At 42.8% G+C, this 16,629-nt stretch overlaps 1 protein-coding gene across 2 annotated transcripts in view; it reads right to left on the bottom strand.

Annotated features, from left to right (window-relative positions):
- Positions 1 to 16,629, bottom strand: part of LOC132398228 (gamma-aminobutyric acid receptor subunit gamma-4-like) — a 245,000-nt gene that overhangs the window by 189,279 nt on the left and 39,092 nt on the right. The gene's annotated exons all lie outside the window — the stretch shown is intronic.

Here is a 16,629-nt window from a genome sequence, read left to right as displayed (position 1 = left end):
TCCAGTAGCACATACTGGAGCCACATACTGTTTTCCAGTAGCCACATACTGTGGCTGGGTATGGTTTGCTCGTACTAATCATAGCTTAATTATATTGATACTTCAGCTCAACTATAGCACAAAGTTCAAATTATGTGCATTATCAGAGTATGCATACCAAATACAGCCTGTGTCACCTGATCATACATAGATTGAAATAACTTGTATTAATATACTGCCTTTAATCTGGAGAAATAGCCGTAGGACTTTGCCAGAGCATCACAAGCTAGTTTTGACATTGAGTCAAATGAGGAAATATTCAAGTGAGTGTGTGATGAATGATTTGTCTCGATGAGAGCAGCAGATTGGTGGAGAGGGTTAAACAGAGAATTATGCAATATATGGTTTAAGCATGGCTGACAATGGTGGATTAATTAAAACTGGAGATAGTCACAGGGCATTAAGGGAGCAGTACAGAAAGTTTAGGGGACTTAGGGTGAGAGTTTACAGAGCTAGAGAGAGAGAGGATGAAGGTTTTTAAAAACAAGAATGGGTTTCTTTTTATATCTCAGGCCCAGCTAAAACAGGAGCTGATATAGTGATATACTGATATAGACGTGTCAGACTCTGATGATAAGGTACATTAGGTAATGTTGGCTGGAAAATGTGAGGCTAGACAGGAGAACTAAGAGGTGGCAAAAAACATCAATCAGGATTTTACCACAGATGAGGTGAGGTAGGAGGGACATGTGATGACATAGCAGTGTGAGGAGCCATTCTGGTGATGAGCATTTGGCAGCCTTTAGCTCAATTCATTTCCATCACTAATTCTTTACTATACCGATTTCCTCGCGTTCCATCTCTCTAGACCCGAGTCACCAAACATTTCTGAGAGGTTATGTGTGTCCCACTTTCTGAAGACAAGAACAACGTTTTATCTTCAAATGTTCTTCCCAATTACACTTTTCTCAATTTCTGACCGTTGGTGGCATATATTTCTTTTCTACAACCTCCTCCTTTTGACATTTTTATAGAAGCATTTATAGATATCTTCTGTGTTCCTGCAAATTTACTTTCCAAGTCCATCTTCTCCCATTATTTATTCGTCCTTCACTGAACTTTGAACTGCTCCTAATCTTCAGACCTGTTGCTTTTTCTGGCTAATTTACATACACCCTCTTTGGATCTAATACACAGAGTCAAAGAGCACAAAGGCAGTCCTTTGACCCACCTTAGGCCTACATTCCAGATTCAAAACACCCTCAATTAACAGGTTCTTCCTCATATCTCCTCTAAACTCTGTCCTCTAGGTTTCCTCATTTTCCCACAGTAATGGGGAAAAGTTTCGAATTGTCTACCCCATCACAGATCTTTATAATTTTATATAAATCTCTCAAGTCCATCTCAGTATTTCCTGCTCCAACATAAACAAACTTATCCGTCTTTCCTCATAGCTGAAATATTTCCAAGCCACATTCTGGTAAATCATCTCTTAACCCTCTCCAGTGCAATCACACCTTTAAACAACTGCACAGTAGTCACCTAACCAAAGTGTTTATAATCCATGTTCTTATATTCTATGCCCTGAATAAGAGAGGCAGATATCCTATATGCTGCCCTTGCACTGTATCTACCTGAGCAGTCACTTTTAGGGATCTACACAAGGTCCCACTGTTCCACAATGCTTTCAAGGGTCCTTCCGTTCATTGTATATACCATACCCTCATTTGACCTCTGAAAATATATCACTTTGCACCTAAAGATTAAATTTTGTTTTTTATCTGCCAACTTATAAACAAAACCGACTCATTCTACACCTGGTCACTCCCCCACTATCAACACCACTAATTTTTATTTCAATTGCAGACTTTCTTGTCATACCTCCAAAAATCCCATCCAAGTTGTTAATGCAGATAAGAAACAACAAGGGACCTATCTGTTGTACACCACAGGTCCCAGATTCCTAATACAAAAGCAAGCTTACACCATCACCCTCTACCACCTGTCACCCAGCCATGTTCTCAAGCCCTGGATCCCATACGCTCCCACCTTTTGAACCAGTCTCATGCATGGAAGCTTGTCAGGGGCCTATCTGAATACCATCTCTAATTTCCTTTGTAAACTCCAGTTGATCTCTTTATCCTGATTTTTTCTTTGTTCTAATGTCCACTGTTTAGTCAAGTTCCTCAATCTATGAAAGCTCACCCATGCCTCATACGTGTGGAGTTTCCTTCACTTAGATCCAGACACTAGCACTTCACGCTCTCTTTTAATGAAAAATTGTATCAAGCAATGCCACTGCTCCCTAAGGGAGCATACAGAGCAACACTATTAATTATAAACAGCATAATAAAGATAGCCTAGTCTAGCTGGTTCTGCAACACACTGGTTTAAAATACTCCTGAAATTCCTCCTCCACTGCTTTATTGACAGTTTGATTTGTATGTAGATTAAAGTCACCTATGATTATGCTTGTATCTTTCCTGCATATGTCACTAATATCCAGTTAAATTCCATCTCCTTTAGCATCACTATTGCATAGACCTTTTTTTTAAATGTCATTAACCAAGGAGTCAGTGGAACCCAGATTAAGAACCCCTAGTCCAGAAGGGTAGTGGGAAACAGGCAAAAATTTTACATAAAGGTCAAATATTGGGAATATCAGAGATAATGGTGTGGGATGGAGGGGAGGACTCAGATCTCATCCACAACATTTTGGAGAGGGAGGGAGAGCAGCCAGATGTCTTGATACATATTGGTACCAATGACATAGGAAAGAAAAGCAAAGAGGTCCTGAAAGAGAATTGAGAGAGCTGAGAAGCAGGATCTCCCCCAGGCAGTAATTTCTGGATTGCTATCCAGGTCATGCACCAGTGAGGGCAGAAACAGGATGATTTGGCAGATAAATGCGTGGCTGAGAAGCTGGTGCAGGGGGCAGGGCTTCGGGTTCTTGGTTCATTGGGATCTCTTCTGGGGAAGGTATGCCCTGTTCAAAAGCGACGGGCTGCATCTGAACCCAAGGAGGACCAATATTCTTGCGGGCAGGTTTGTTAGAGCTGTTGGAGAGTTTAGACTAATTTGGCAAGGGAGTGGTAACCAGAGTGAAGGGACTTAGGATAGGAAGGATGGTAAAAAAGTAAAGATAGCATGCAGTCAGACTGTCAGGAAGGGCAGGTCGGTGATGGGACTTAGTTGCAGCCAACAGGCTGAGTATCAAAACATTAGGGATACAGAATCCGAAAGGATTGGTACTCAAGGTGTTGTATCTAAACGTGCGTAGTATAAGAAGAAAGATGGATGATCTTGTTGGAATATTACAGATTGCCAGGTGGGATGGTGTGGTCATCACCGAATCGTGGCTGAAGGACGGTTGTAGTTGGGAGCTGAATGTCTAAGGTTAATCGTTATATCAGAGAGATAGGAAGGTAGGCAGAGGGGATGATGTGGCTCTACTGGTAAAGAATGGCACTAAATCATTAGAAAGATGTGACATAGGATTGGAAGATGTTGAATCCTTGTGGGTTGAGTTAAGAAACTGCAAGGGCAAAAAGAAGTTGATGGCAGTTATACACAGGTCTGCCAACAGTGGACCACAGATTACAACAGGAAATAGAAAAGACATGTCAAAAGGGCAATGTGGTGATAGTCATGGAAGATTTTAACAAGCAGGTCGATTGGGAAGATCAGGTTGGTAATGGATCTTGAGAGTGAGTTTGTTGAATACCTATGAGATGGCTTATTAGAGCAGTTTGTTGTTGAGCCGATTAGGGGATCAGCTATACTGGATTGGGTGTTATGTAATGAACCGGAGGTGATTAGGAAGCTTAAGGTAAAAGAACCCTTAGGAACCAGTGATCACAATATTATTGAATTTGATTTGAAATTTGGTAGGAAGAAAGTAAAGTCTGATGTAGCAGCATTTCAGTGGAGTAAAGGAATTACAGTGATATGAGAGAGGAGTTGGCCAAAGTAAGTTGGAGGGAGCTACTGACTGGGATGACAGCAGAGCAGCAATGGTGTGTGCTTCTGGGAAAGTGAGGAAGGTGCAGGACATGTGAATTCCAAAAATGAAGAAATACTCAAATGGTAAAATAGTACAACCTTGGCTGACAAGAGAAGTCAAAGCTATTGTAAAAGCAAAAGAAAGGGCATACAACAAAGCAAAAATTCGTGGGAAGATAGAGGATTGGGAAGTTTTAAAAAATGTACAGAGGTCAAGTAGAATAATCATTAGAAGGGAAAAGATGAAATAAGCAAGCAAATAATATTAAAGTGGGTAGTAAAAGTTTTTTCAAGTCTGTTAAAAATAAAAGAGAAATGAGAGTGGATATAGGACTGCTAGAAAATGAGGCAGGAGAAATAATAATGGGAGACAAGGAGATGGTTGATGAACTAAATGAGTACTTAGCATCAGCCTTCACCGTGGAAGACCCTAGCATTATGCCTGATGTTGTAGTGTGTGAAGGAAGAGAAGTGGGTGCAGTTACTGTTACAAGAGAGAAGGTGCTCAAAAAGCTGAAAGATCTAAAGGTACATAAGTCACCCGGATCAGATGAACTGCACCCTCGGGTTCTGAAAGAATAGCGTTAGAGATTGGGGTCGCATTAGAAATGATCTTTTAAAAACCATTAGACGCGGGCATGGTGCCAGATGACTGGAAAATTGCAAATGTTACTCCACACGTTAAGAAAGGAGGAAGGTAGCAGAAAGGAAATAATAGACCAGTTAGCCTGACCTCAGTGGTTGGGAAGATGTTAGAGTCAATTGTTAAGGATGAGGTGATGGAGTACTTGGTGACAGAGGACAAGATAAGACAAAGTCAACATGGTTTCCTTCAGGGAAAATCCTGCCTGATGAACCTGTTTGAGTACTTTGAGGATATTGCAGGACACCCTAAATGTTAACTTGCAGGTTGAGTTGGTGGTGAGGAAGGCAAATGTCATGTTAGCATCATTTCAAGAGGTCTAGAATACAAGAGCAAGGAGGTGATGCTGAGGCTTTATGAGGCACTGGTGAGGCCTCATCTTGAGTATCGTGAACAGTTTTGGGCTCCTCATCTTAGAAAATACGTGCTGGCATTGGAGACGGTCCAGAGGAGGTTCACAAGGATGATTCCAGGAATGAAAGGGTTTTCATACAAGGAACATTTGATGGCTCTGGGTCTGTACTCGCTGGAATTCAGAAGAATGAGGGGGGAATCTCATTGAAACCTTTCGAATGTTGAAAGGCATAGACAGAGTAGATGTGGAAAGGATGTTTCCCATGGTGGAAGAGTCTCAGACAAGAGGCCACAGCCTGAGGATAGAGGAGTGTCCTATAAAAACAGAGATGTGGAGAAATTTCTTTAGCCAAAGAGTGGTGAATTTGTGGAATTTCTTGCCACATGCAGTTGTGGAGGCCAGGTTGTTGGTTCTTGATTGGACATGGCATCAAAGGTCACGGGGAGAAGGTCAGGAACTGGGGTTGAGGAGGAGAAAAAGGAGGATCAGATATGATTGAATGGTGGAGCTGACTCGATGGGACAGATGGTTTAATTCTATTCCTATGTCTTATTTACTCTGGATAGGACTAGAATAGTAAGAGTGGAGTAAGTGAGGAAGGAAGCGTTGTCTGCACAAAGACAAAGGCAGATGCTTGCAGTAACATCAGAAAGGTTTATGAGGATGAGGAGAGATGGTTTATATCATAGAACATAGAACATTGAACAGTACAGTACAGCACAGTACAGGCCCCTTGGCCCACAGTGTTGTGCTGACCCTCAAACCCTGCCTCCCATATAACCCCCCACCTTAAATTCCTCCATATACCTGTCTAGTAGACTCTTAAACTTCACTAGTGTGTCTGCCTCCACCACTGACTCAGGCAGTGCATTCCACGCACCAATCAATCTCTGAGTGAAAAACCTTCCTCTAATGTCCCCCTTGAACTTCCCTCCCCTTACCTTAAAGGCATGTCCTCTTGTACAGAGCAGTGGCTCTGGCGCTGGCTCTGGCGCTGGCTGTCCACTCTGTCTATTCCTCTTAATATCTTGTACACCTCTATCATGTCTCCTCTCATCCTCCTTCTCTCCAGAGAGTAAAGCTCTTTATCATCACAGCCACTTGGAGGTTTTTTAAAAAGCTGAACAAACATCAAGTACTTGGTTGGAGCGATTTAGATGTGGAATGCTCTCAAGAATAGCCATGGATTTGGGCAACTCAAACATTCTCACTTTGGAGGAGTCAGGCAGGTCGGAGGTAGGCGGAACATTGGAAATGGAGTTGCTGTTGCCATGAACACAGCCTCATTTACACTATCACCAGTTGAGTGGCCTACCGTTTGGAGAAGAGTGTAACTGAAGGAGCATGAGTCATGTCCCATGGACAAGGGAATCTTGATGAGGACAGGAAGGGATTGGAGAGTAAAAGGCAAGAGCTGGATGAAGGAGATCGATAGACTGCTGTGAAGGATCTCTGGGCACTGTTTTGAAAAAACAAGCAAGGTTGCTTCCTAGCATCCTGGCTTATAGTCTTCCTCATCTAATATCGCAAAACAACTTATCTGTTCTCCTGCTGCACACTATTTGGCAGTACACATCTGATATTACTCCAACAGCCATACTAATTAAAAAAAGAACTTTCAAGCATTCTGAAACAAATGCAGAAGTACTTCGACAATTCTCATTTTTAGAGCCAAAGAATTCCACTAAACGTCCCTTCTGCCCACCAAGTCAATGCTATCCATCAACTACCCATTTAAATATACCACATTAATCCCATTTTATTCTCCCTGTTTCCCATCGATTATCAGCAGATTCTACCACTCACTGACACACTATGGACAATTTATAATGTCCAATTAACCCACCAATCTGAACGCTTTTGCAACGTGGGAGAAACCAAAGCACCTTAGGAAACATAGGCATGCAAACTCCAAACAAACAGGACTCAAGGTTAGGATCAGACCAAAGTCATGAGCTCTCTGTTGGACCTTTCTCAGGCTTTTTATTGGCAGACTGTCCTTTTACCCTTTGTGGAGAAAGAGTCTATTATATCAGAAGCATCAAGATCAATTTGCTTGTCCTGGTTCATTAAAGGTGAATGTGGAAGTGCAGCTCTACACTTGTGTGTGATGCGACAAGAAGAGATACAAGGCCCTAATTGGCAACCAGATGTTCAGAATCTTTGACTCAGAGGAACAACTCAGCTCTGAGATCCAGAAGGATTTCTGCAATTACTTGTTCAACATTTATTCATGATTTGAACTGTGGTGAGTTGTTAGCTATAACACCCCGGGAATATACAGAGCTGAGATCAGAAAGAATTTTAAAGGGGTGGAGATGTTTCCAAGGAAGTGTCCATCATTTCTAAAGGAAGGAGAAGATGAAAAGGATTTGAAGCTGGGGGCTATTCAGACATTGCCGATCTGACACAACTGCCTTGCTAGAAATCCACATTCACTTCAAGAGACCATATCTCCTTCGAATTATCAGATCTAATTAAGATTCTGAGTTCAGAATCACAACCAGGTTAGTGTAAGGCTCACAGAACACTTGAGCTCCATTCATATCAGTTTTATGCTGAAGTGGCTTAAACCAAAATATCGAGTTGTCATCATATTTGTTCGATTTCTGCTCTCGACAGGCCTGGTTGTCTGTATTGTTTTGTAGAATTCCACTGCAGCACTGTTAACCAGAACACCTTCAACTGCTCTCCGGTCCATGAGGGATGTTATACAATTGTTCAGGCTGGCAATGTGGTAACACAGTCAGAATCAGCAGGATCGAAGTGCTGCGTGATTAACAACAACGCCAGCGCACAGTGCACATCCGCGTGTCTTTGCCAAGGCCTGATCCCAGGGAATTTTTCCCATTTATAGCCTGAAGCATATTGTTCTGTAACCTCATTTCATCTTAGATTAACTCAAGTCATTTGACCAACCAAGAGGACTCCTCAGACATTGTTTTATGGTGTACAAGAACACTTACTGCTACTCTGTAAGTTCTGTAGTTTATGTAACATCAGCAGAAACCCTTAGAAAATTATTGCTTTACATATCAATGCAACTACTTGGACTCTTCCCCAGCAGTCCATTTGGGGTTCTCTCCTTATTTTTAAAAGCTTTCCAATCCTCTAGCTTCCACTGTTTTTTGATATATTGTACAGCATGCCATCCCTTCTGCTTCTATACAGTTTTTGACCTCCTTTGTTAGCCACGATTGCCCCACTTCTACTTTGTGATGTATCCTTGCACCTTCCAAATTGCTTCCAGAAACTCCAGCCATTGCTGCTCTGCTGTCATCCCTTCTAGAGTTCCCTTCCAATCAACTTTGGCCAGCTCCTCTCATGCCTCTGTAATTCCTTTTACTCCAGTGCAATGCTGATACATCTAATTTTACCTTCTCCCTCTTAAAGCGCAGGGTGTATTCTATCATACTGTCCTCTAAGGTTTCCTTTACCTTAAGCTCTCTAATCAAATCTGATTCATTGTGTAATAATCCATCCAGAATTGCCTTTACCCCCGTAGACTTAACCACAAGCCGTTCTAAAAAGCCAGCTTAAAATCCTTCTCTTGGGATCCAGCACCAACTTGATTTTATGAATTGACCTGCATATTGAAATTCCCCATGACTATCACAACATTGCCCCTTTTATATCCCCTTTTGGCCACCTAGTTATACCCGAAATTCTGGCTACTGTTAGGAGGTCTGTATATAACACCCATCAATTTTTTAACTCTACTCACAAGGATTCTACATCCTCCAATCCCATGTCACCCCTTTCTGAGGATTCAATGACATTTTTTTTACCAACAGAATTACCACATCCCTCTGCCTACCTGCCTTTGCTTTCGATATAATGTGTATCCTTGGATCTTAACTTCCCAACTATGATCTTTCCGCTACGAATCAGTGATACCCATAGCGTCATACCTGCCAGACTCTAAATGCTATAAAATCATCTACTGTATTCAGTTTACGGTGTGCATTCAAATATAACACCTTCATTCCTCTATTCATCACCCTTTTCAATTTTACCTGCATGCTACTGGAAGTTAAATTCTTTTTCCTTTCTAAACTTTTTGTCTTCTTTATTCTGGAAAATTTTGTAATTTCACCTGCACTCTCCTTTCCTTTGACTTTATCCTCACTTTTCCAAACTGTTAAACTGTCGAACATATATTCAATTTAAATATACAATTCAAACCATCCCATTGGCTGCATTTTGCCCTTATCAGCTGCCTATTCTTCAGTCTCACTGCACACTGCAACTGCTTGTATAGCAACTGTCCATCTACTACTCTATCACTCTGGTTCCCTTCCCTCTGCTTTTTAAATCATCCCCAATGGCTCTAGCAAACCTGCCCACAAGGATATTGGTCCCCCTCAAGTTCAGGCGTAACCATTCTTTACTAGTCATACTTTCCCCAGCAGAGGTCCCAATGATCCAGAAATCTGAAACCCTGTCCCTTGCAGCAGTTCCTCAACAACACGTGCATTTGCCAAATCATCCTAATCTTATCCTCAGTGGCGTGCGGCACAGGCTGCAATCCAGAGATTACAGCCTTGTCCCAGTAACCGCTCATGGTCCTGCTTTTCAGCTTTCTATCTAGCTCTCTACATTCTCTCTTCAGGATCTCATCCCTTTTCCCATCTATGTCATTAGTACCAATATGTACCACAACTTCTGATACTTTAGGATGCTGTAGACCTGACCCAAAGCCTCCCTGACTCTGGCATCTGGGAGGCAACGTATCATCTGGGTCTTTCACATTCACAGAACCGCCTGTCTGCTCCTCTAACAGTAGAATCCGTTCTTCACTACTGTACTGTTTTCCCCCACCCCACCCCCCAATTTCCCATCTGAGCCACAGAGACAGATTCAATGCCAGAGAACTGGTTGCTATGGTTTTTCCCTGGTGGGTCATTTCTCAACCCCCCCCACCCCCAACAGAGTCTAATGTAGTATACTTATTACTGAGGGGAACTGGCCACAGGAGTACTCTGCACTTCCTTTCACTTTCCTAGTAGTCACACAGATACCTGCCTCCTGCAATGTAGGACCTCACTACTGCTCTTATCTACCTCATCCTCATTCTCCCGTAAGGGCTGAAGGACATCAAGTTGCAGTTAGGTTTGTAGCTAGATGCACCTCATGCAGATATCATTATCAGGGAGCCTGGTGGTCTCTCGGAGATCCCACATCTCACAGGAAGAACATGCCATTGACCCTGGACCCATTCTCACTGCGCTGGCTAGTACTACAGCTAGTACCGTCAATCTGTGCACCACAAAGTAAGCACATCAGTGTCTTCATTTTCCTAGAAGGTTAAAAAGTTTCAGTTTTTCATCAAGCACTCCTACAAACTTGTACTGAATGTGTTGTGACTGGGTGCATCATGGTCTAGAATGGCAATTCAAATGCACAGGAGCATAGGAAGCTGCAGACACTAGTGGATGCAGACCAATACATGATGAGCTCATCCCTCCCTACCATCGGTAATATCTTCACGAGGGGCTACCTCAAGATGGCTGCATCTGTCATCAAAGGGTCCCCCACCATCCAGGCCATTCTACCTTCCCTCCGCTACCATTAGACAGGAGGTACAGGCGCCTGAAGTCCCACACAACTAGGTTCAAGAACCTCTACCTCCCTTCAATCAGTGTGAGTGATGCCCTGACCTCGCTCTCTATGGCCTCTTGCACCGGCCCGACACCTGCTCGAGGAAGAACACCTCATCCTCTGTCTGTCACATTACAGACAAATAATAAGCCCTACAAAAGCTAATAACTTGCTTCCTCTCAGTACATCAGAAGTGGCCATTTTAAATTTATGAACCTGTGCTAGTTTGCTTAACTTAGCACCTAGATTCATCTATCCTAGCAAACGAATGAAAGAGTTAATGAGACATGGTGTCAGAATTGTTAATTGATGAAGCAATGACATTCATGATTGAATCAGAATAACAAAGCAAAATCTGGTCTGAAGATTGGCCCATGTTCTGAGAGAAAGTAAAGCCTGCATACAGATGGATCTGTCCTTGCCAACAAAGAAAGTATGTGCTAGGAAATGGGGAATGTGTGATTCAATTAAGTGAAGAACTGAACAAATACCATAACCTAGCCACTGGATCTCAGGCACTAACCTGTCTAAAGTCTGGAGAGAGTGGAATGAAAACCTCTCACTATATGTTGACTGGCTGTAGCAGATAAACCACAGCAGACAAAATTAAAGATCCTATTGTGTCTTATTGCCCACAAGGGGAGAGGATAGTACTAGACCATTAAGCCCTCAAATGAGCCCCTTGAGAGTGCACTGGATGCATTATACACACTCCACAACCCATCGAATAATCAAACTGTCACTCACACGAGTTCTGTCCACACAGACACAGGCAGCTAGAATCCTCAGATACTTTGTTAATGGAGCCAAGGTTGTTAGGAAGCAATCACAATTTCACATGTTTGAAGATGGGATTACTTGTGGGATTCAGGAGTCCACCCCAAGTGAACAGTTCCTGTGTGAGACACTCTGAGAGGTAGGTCAATGCAGATACGAAGCACTGTGGAGTGATCTAAAGCCACATTGGGAATGTTGCATGCCCCCGGCAGGATGCCCATGGGGTGAAGTTCAAGTCAAAAGGCAGCATAGGGAAAGCTCAGTCAGTAAGAGATAAATATCATGGAGGGCTGTGTGAACGGCTGGAAAAAAACGTCCTCGTGGAAAACCGTCTACGTCATGTGGACTGGAAAATGATGTCTACAAACAGCTCACAATGAAGAGGGCATCAGGAGTCTGTAGAGCGGGTGAGTTGAGCACAGACTGAGCACAATGCACTGTACTTGGTGTTATCCTATACCAAAATGTTGCTGCAAGTGTAACCAGTAATGTTTCAACTTGACCCAACCCTTCCAGAAACAAGCCTCCTTTGCTCCCTGTTGAGCCACTTAGAAAGAATGCTTGTGATGACGTGAGCAGAGTGCACAAAGGTTTTGCGTTGTGGGGGAGAATACAATGGACTAAACCGAGCCAACCTCAAGGAAGCAAGGGTACTGAGCTTGAGACACTCAAAATGGTGAGACATATTCGAGTCTCTCAGCCACTCCTCCAGGGAGTGAGGAAGCTACCGTACAATAAAGGACTGTGCAGCACCTGAAGAGAGTGAGTCAGACAGGATGTAAAGAGACAGTGAGGAGACTCTTAGGTCATATTTTACCATGAGAAGTGAGATGGGTGCTTCTGGTGACCTGACCTTCTGAGGTGAGGGGTACCTCCCAACAAACTATGTTGGAACAACATTGTCAAATATATCCACTCAAGACACTGGGGACTGAACAGCTGTATCACTGAGGGAAAGGAAAGATCTACCAACAGCAGTGATCAGGGACAAATGGAGAAATAGAACATCTGAAGACCTTTGTAAAGGAACAAAATGAAGGAAAGGTTTAATTGCAGACAAACTCTGAGTCAAAGCTGGGAAAATTTCTTTCACCTCGAGGGGATGATATGACCAGGGACAGCAGTCTGTTTTTCAATTTTGGTCTGCTGGTTTCCTTGAGAACATCCAAGTTGAAAGGGCAATTCACACTTGAGGTGTTCTGTTTGAATGCCATAGTATAGAAAGGATATGATGGAACACCAGAGATTCAGCAGACACTGAAATTCTTGAGCAACACATACAAAATGCTTGCAGAACTCAGTATGTCCGCCAGAAAGGCAGGATATCCCTGTGGCCACCTACTTCAGTTTAACTTTTCATTCCCATTATGACACATTGGTCCTTAGCTTCCTCTACAGCCATGATGAGGCCACACTCAGGTTGTATATATTCCATCTGGGTGCCCTCAGAATTCTCCCGTCTCCCCATTTTCTTTTTTTTCCATTCCTCATTCTGGTTCCCCTCCTGCCCTTTCTCTTCTTGTCACCTGATCATCACCTTCTCCTTCCCTTTCTCTCATGGTCTCCTTTCCTATCAGATTCCTTCTTCTTCAGCCCTTTACATCTTCCACCAATCACCTCCCAGCTTCTTACTTCATGCCCCCTCCTCCATGCACACACCTGGTTTCACCAATCACCTGCCAGCTGGTACTCCTTCCCTTCCACCCACCTTCTCATTCTGTCTTCTTCCTGCTCCTTTCCTACCTGATGAAGGATCTCAGCCCAAATCACCAAAAGTTTATTCCCCTTCATCGGTGCTGCCTGGCCTGCTGAGTTCCTCAAGTACGTGATTAAACTGGACAGGGTGTAGAAAAGATCCCCAAGGATATTGCTGAGGCTCACAAGGGATTGAGTCAGGAGAGATTGGATAGGCTGGGACTGTATTCTGTGGCTCACAGGAGTCCGAGGGATTTGTCACATTATGAGTGGCATAGGTCAGAAAAGAGGCCCAGTCTTTTTCTCCAGAGTAGGGGTCTAAGAGGAGAGGGCACCTCTAAATGAGATGAGAGGAAGGATTCCTACAATGTAGGTTTTTCCACACAGAGGCTGGTGGGTAAATGAAATGAGCTGCCAGAGGAGATGGCAGAGGCCAGTAGAATTATAATGATTTTAATAAACCTGGACAGGTAAATGGATAGGAAAGGTTTTGAGGGATAAGGGCCAATACACCGGAAAACTAAATTAGCTTGGATCGGCACATTGATCACTCATTCTCCACAGGACCAGGAAGGCAGAAAACACTGTGCAGGGGGTGGAAATGTGCTGAAGACGGTGTGATAGAGGAATAAGGCTTCCTGATGCCAATAGGCATGGAGATGGCAGATGGATCATTACCAGCTACAAAATTGCATATCACCTTGATTAGAAAAGTTTCACTATCCGTCATTGTTACGTTGAGATCTTGGAATACCCTCTGTCACCTATAGTCCTTATTTTGAAATATTTCACCATTCTGCAGTGTCACTGGGTCCAGATCCTGGAACTCTCCCTCTCTCTCTCGCACATTCACACAATTCCTTCTGCCCAATTGATCCACATGGTCCAGGGTAGCTTTTTGAGCTCGTCTTACACGCTTGTGTTTGGAATCAATCCCTGTAAACCTTTATTATCTATGTAACAGCCTCATTGAACCCAGGTAATGGAGAGTGGAAGGTAGGAGGTTGACCAGAATAATCTCAGAGTTTATTATGTGGTATGACCAACAAATTAATGTCCAAATTGCCTTTGTGAAAGAAAGACCTAGTACTTATTTAAGTGCAGCCAATGTACCCGTGGTGCATCTTACACTTCTTTCCTGAGTCCTCTGCCGTGCATCTGTCCCATTCCACCCTGATATTTGAGGTAGATCATCTTATTGTTCCATGAGCTCAGCCTTACGCTCTGTAACTTTCTCCATCCTACAAGCTCTTGTGACTGTTGTGACCCTCCATTCATAGTCACTGACCCCATGACAAATGAGGCTGCAGCTGCCAAGGGTGACCTCTGGGTTTCTCCCCCTAAACCTCTGCGTCTCTCAATAGAACAGAACCAGTACTGATTTTGAAGAAAAGATACAGGGGCAGAAAATGGGGTAACCAAGTGGAAACCAGGATGCAGTTGGAAAGAATGATTCTAGGGAATGCAGCTGCCCCACTGTAAAAGAAATGTTGGAAAATCGGCAATTTCAGAGCCATAAATCCAAAGTGATGTTAACATTGTCTCAGGCTGAATAACAGTCACAAACGGGTACAAATGAGCCCATTATCCAATTTCCAGTAGTCTTAAAAGCATGATGATTAGCAATTTTCTCAAATATAATGTGTCTTTTGAACATCCAAATGCACAAAACAATAAAAGAAATCAAAAAATAAAAGGGCCTCTAACTTGGTGTATTACCTATTACTGCAGCTACTATCGGAACTTGGAGGATAGTAAGTCAAGATGAAGTATAAGCTGGGGAAAAAGTTGGGATGTACACCACCAGCCACACCAACAAACCAAATTCTTTGGGGGAAACTTTGGTATTGAATAATCATCACACAACTTTACTTGGCAATAATAACTCCTACAAACAATGTAAGATGGAATGTAGGATATAGGCAGCAGAACCAATGCAAACACTCTATGATAAACCATCAATCAAGCAGTCCATTCCATCAAATGTCAACCCTATTCTGTCAAACATAAACAGTATCTCATCAAAACTTAACTGCATTTCATCAAACCACAACATCACTCCACCAAACACCAATTCCACCCCATCAAACCTTATGCCCACCCTATCAAACCTCAATATCACTCCATTAAACATCAATCTCAACCTATTGAAATTAAACTTGCTTCATCAAATATCATCCCCTTGCCCACAAGTACCTATTACAACTATTAAAATCAACCATGGTTTTAGTACATCAAACGTCAACTCTAGCCCATAAAACATCTATCCCATGCTATCTAATATCTGCACAGTCTATCAATTATTCAGATCACTTATAATAAAAATTTAATTCATTCAATCAATCAAATAAATGATTGATTTATTACTGATGTTACTGATGAAAAGAGCACTTATTGCCAGCTTGCCCATCCCTATTGCCCCTTCTTGCCTGGGTGCTGATCTGTGGTGGTGGTCAGCTGGTGAAGATACTTCCATAGTTTTGTTGCTATGAACTTCCTGTATTTGGATTCATCATCAGTAAAGATACAACAGTTCGTTCCTAAGGTGAGGAGAATGCAGCTTTGTAGCTTATACATTTCCAGGTGCCTTCTCATCCTGTCTTCCAAGGTGGAAGAGGCTGTGAATTTGACTGGCACTGTTGAAGAAGCCATAGCTGGTTGAAGAGGTACATTTTGTAGATGTTACAAAGTGCAGCCACTGTCCCACAGCCTTGGAGCATGGGACTAGCTGGAGACCAGGTGGATAACTCTATCCTGAAGTGTGCTGAGTATTGCTGGAGCACAGCTCACCCAGGTCAGGCAAGGAGAAAATACCATCTTAAATTGATGGAGATTTTGGGGTGTCGAAAGGTGAGTCACTTTCAATAGTATACCAGCCACTGACCTGGCTCGTAGCCACAGTATCTGTGTGGCCAGACCAAGTCAAGTCAAGTCAAGTCACTTTTATGGTCATTTCGACAATAACTGCTGGTACAGTACATAGTAAAAATGAAACAACGTTTTTCAGGACCATGCTATTACATGACACAGTACAAAAACTAGACTGAACTACGTAAAAAAAAAACAACACAGAGAAAGCTACACTAGACTACAGACCTACACAGGACTGCATAAAGTACATAAAACAGTGCAGGCATTACAATAAATAATAAACAGGACAATAGGGTAAGGCGTCAGTCCAGGCTCTGGGTATTCAGGAGTCTGATAGCTTGGGGGAAGAAACTGTTACATAGTTAAGTATTCTATGCATAATGACCCTCAGAATTTAATGGCGAGGCACTAGTAGCACTAAATGTCAAGAGGAGATGGTTACACTATTTTACCTAGGAAGTGGACACACATGTACCTGTTTTTTTCTGTGCACATCCCTGTGTCATATTGCAGAAGTGATTATATCCGAGCAAAACTGTGCCCATTGTTAAACTAGCTGGGCACCTCTGTGGGAAATTCGGCTCATATAGCTGGTATATTCTGCAAGTCAGTCCCAGATTCAATGCCATCATTGTGTTTACAGCTAATGTTCCCATGGTCACAAATGGAAGTCACTGCATGATGATGTGACCTCTGACCTTTGCTT

This window comes from Hypanus sabinus, chromosome 8 (assembly GCF_030144855.1).
Source record: "Hypanus sabinus isolate sHypSab1 chromosome 8, sHypSab1.hap1, whole genome shotgun sequence".
NCBI classification, from domain to species: Eukaryota; Metazoa; Chordata; class Chondrichthyes; order Myliobatiformes; family Dasyatidae; genus Hypanus; species Hypanus sabinus.
This window is presented reverse-complemented; position numbering and strand designations above follow the sequence as displayed.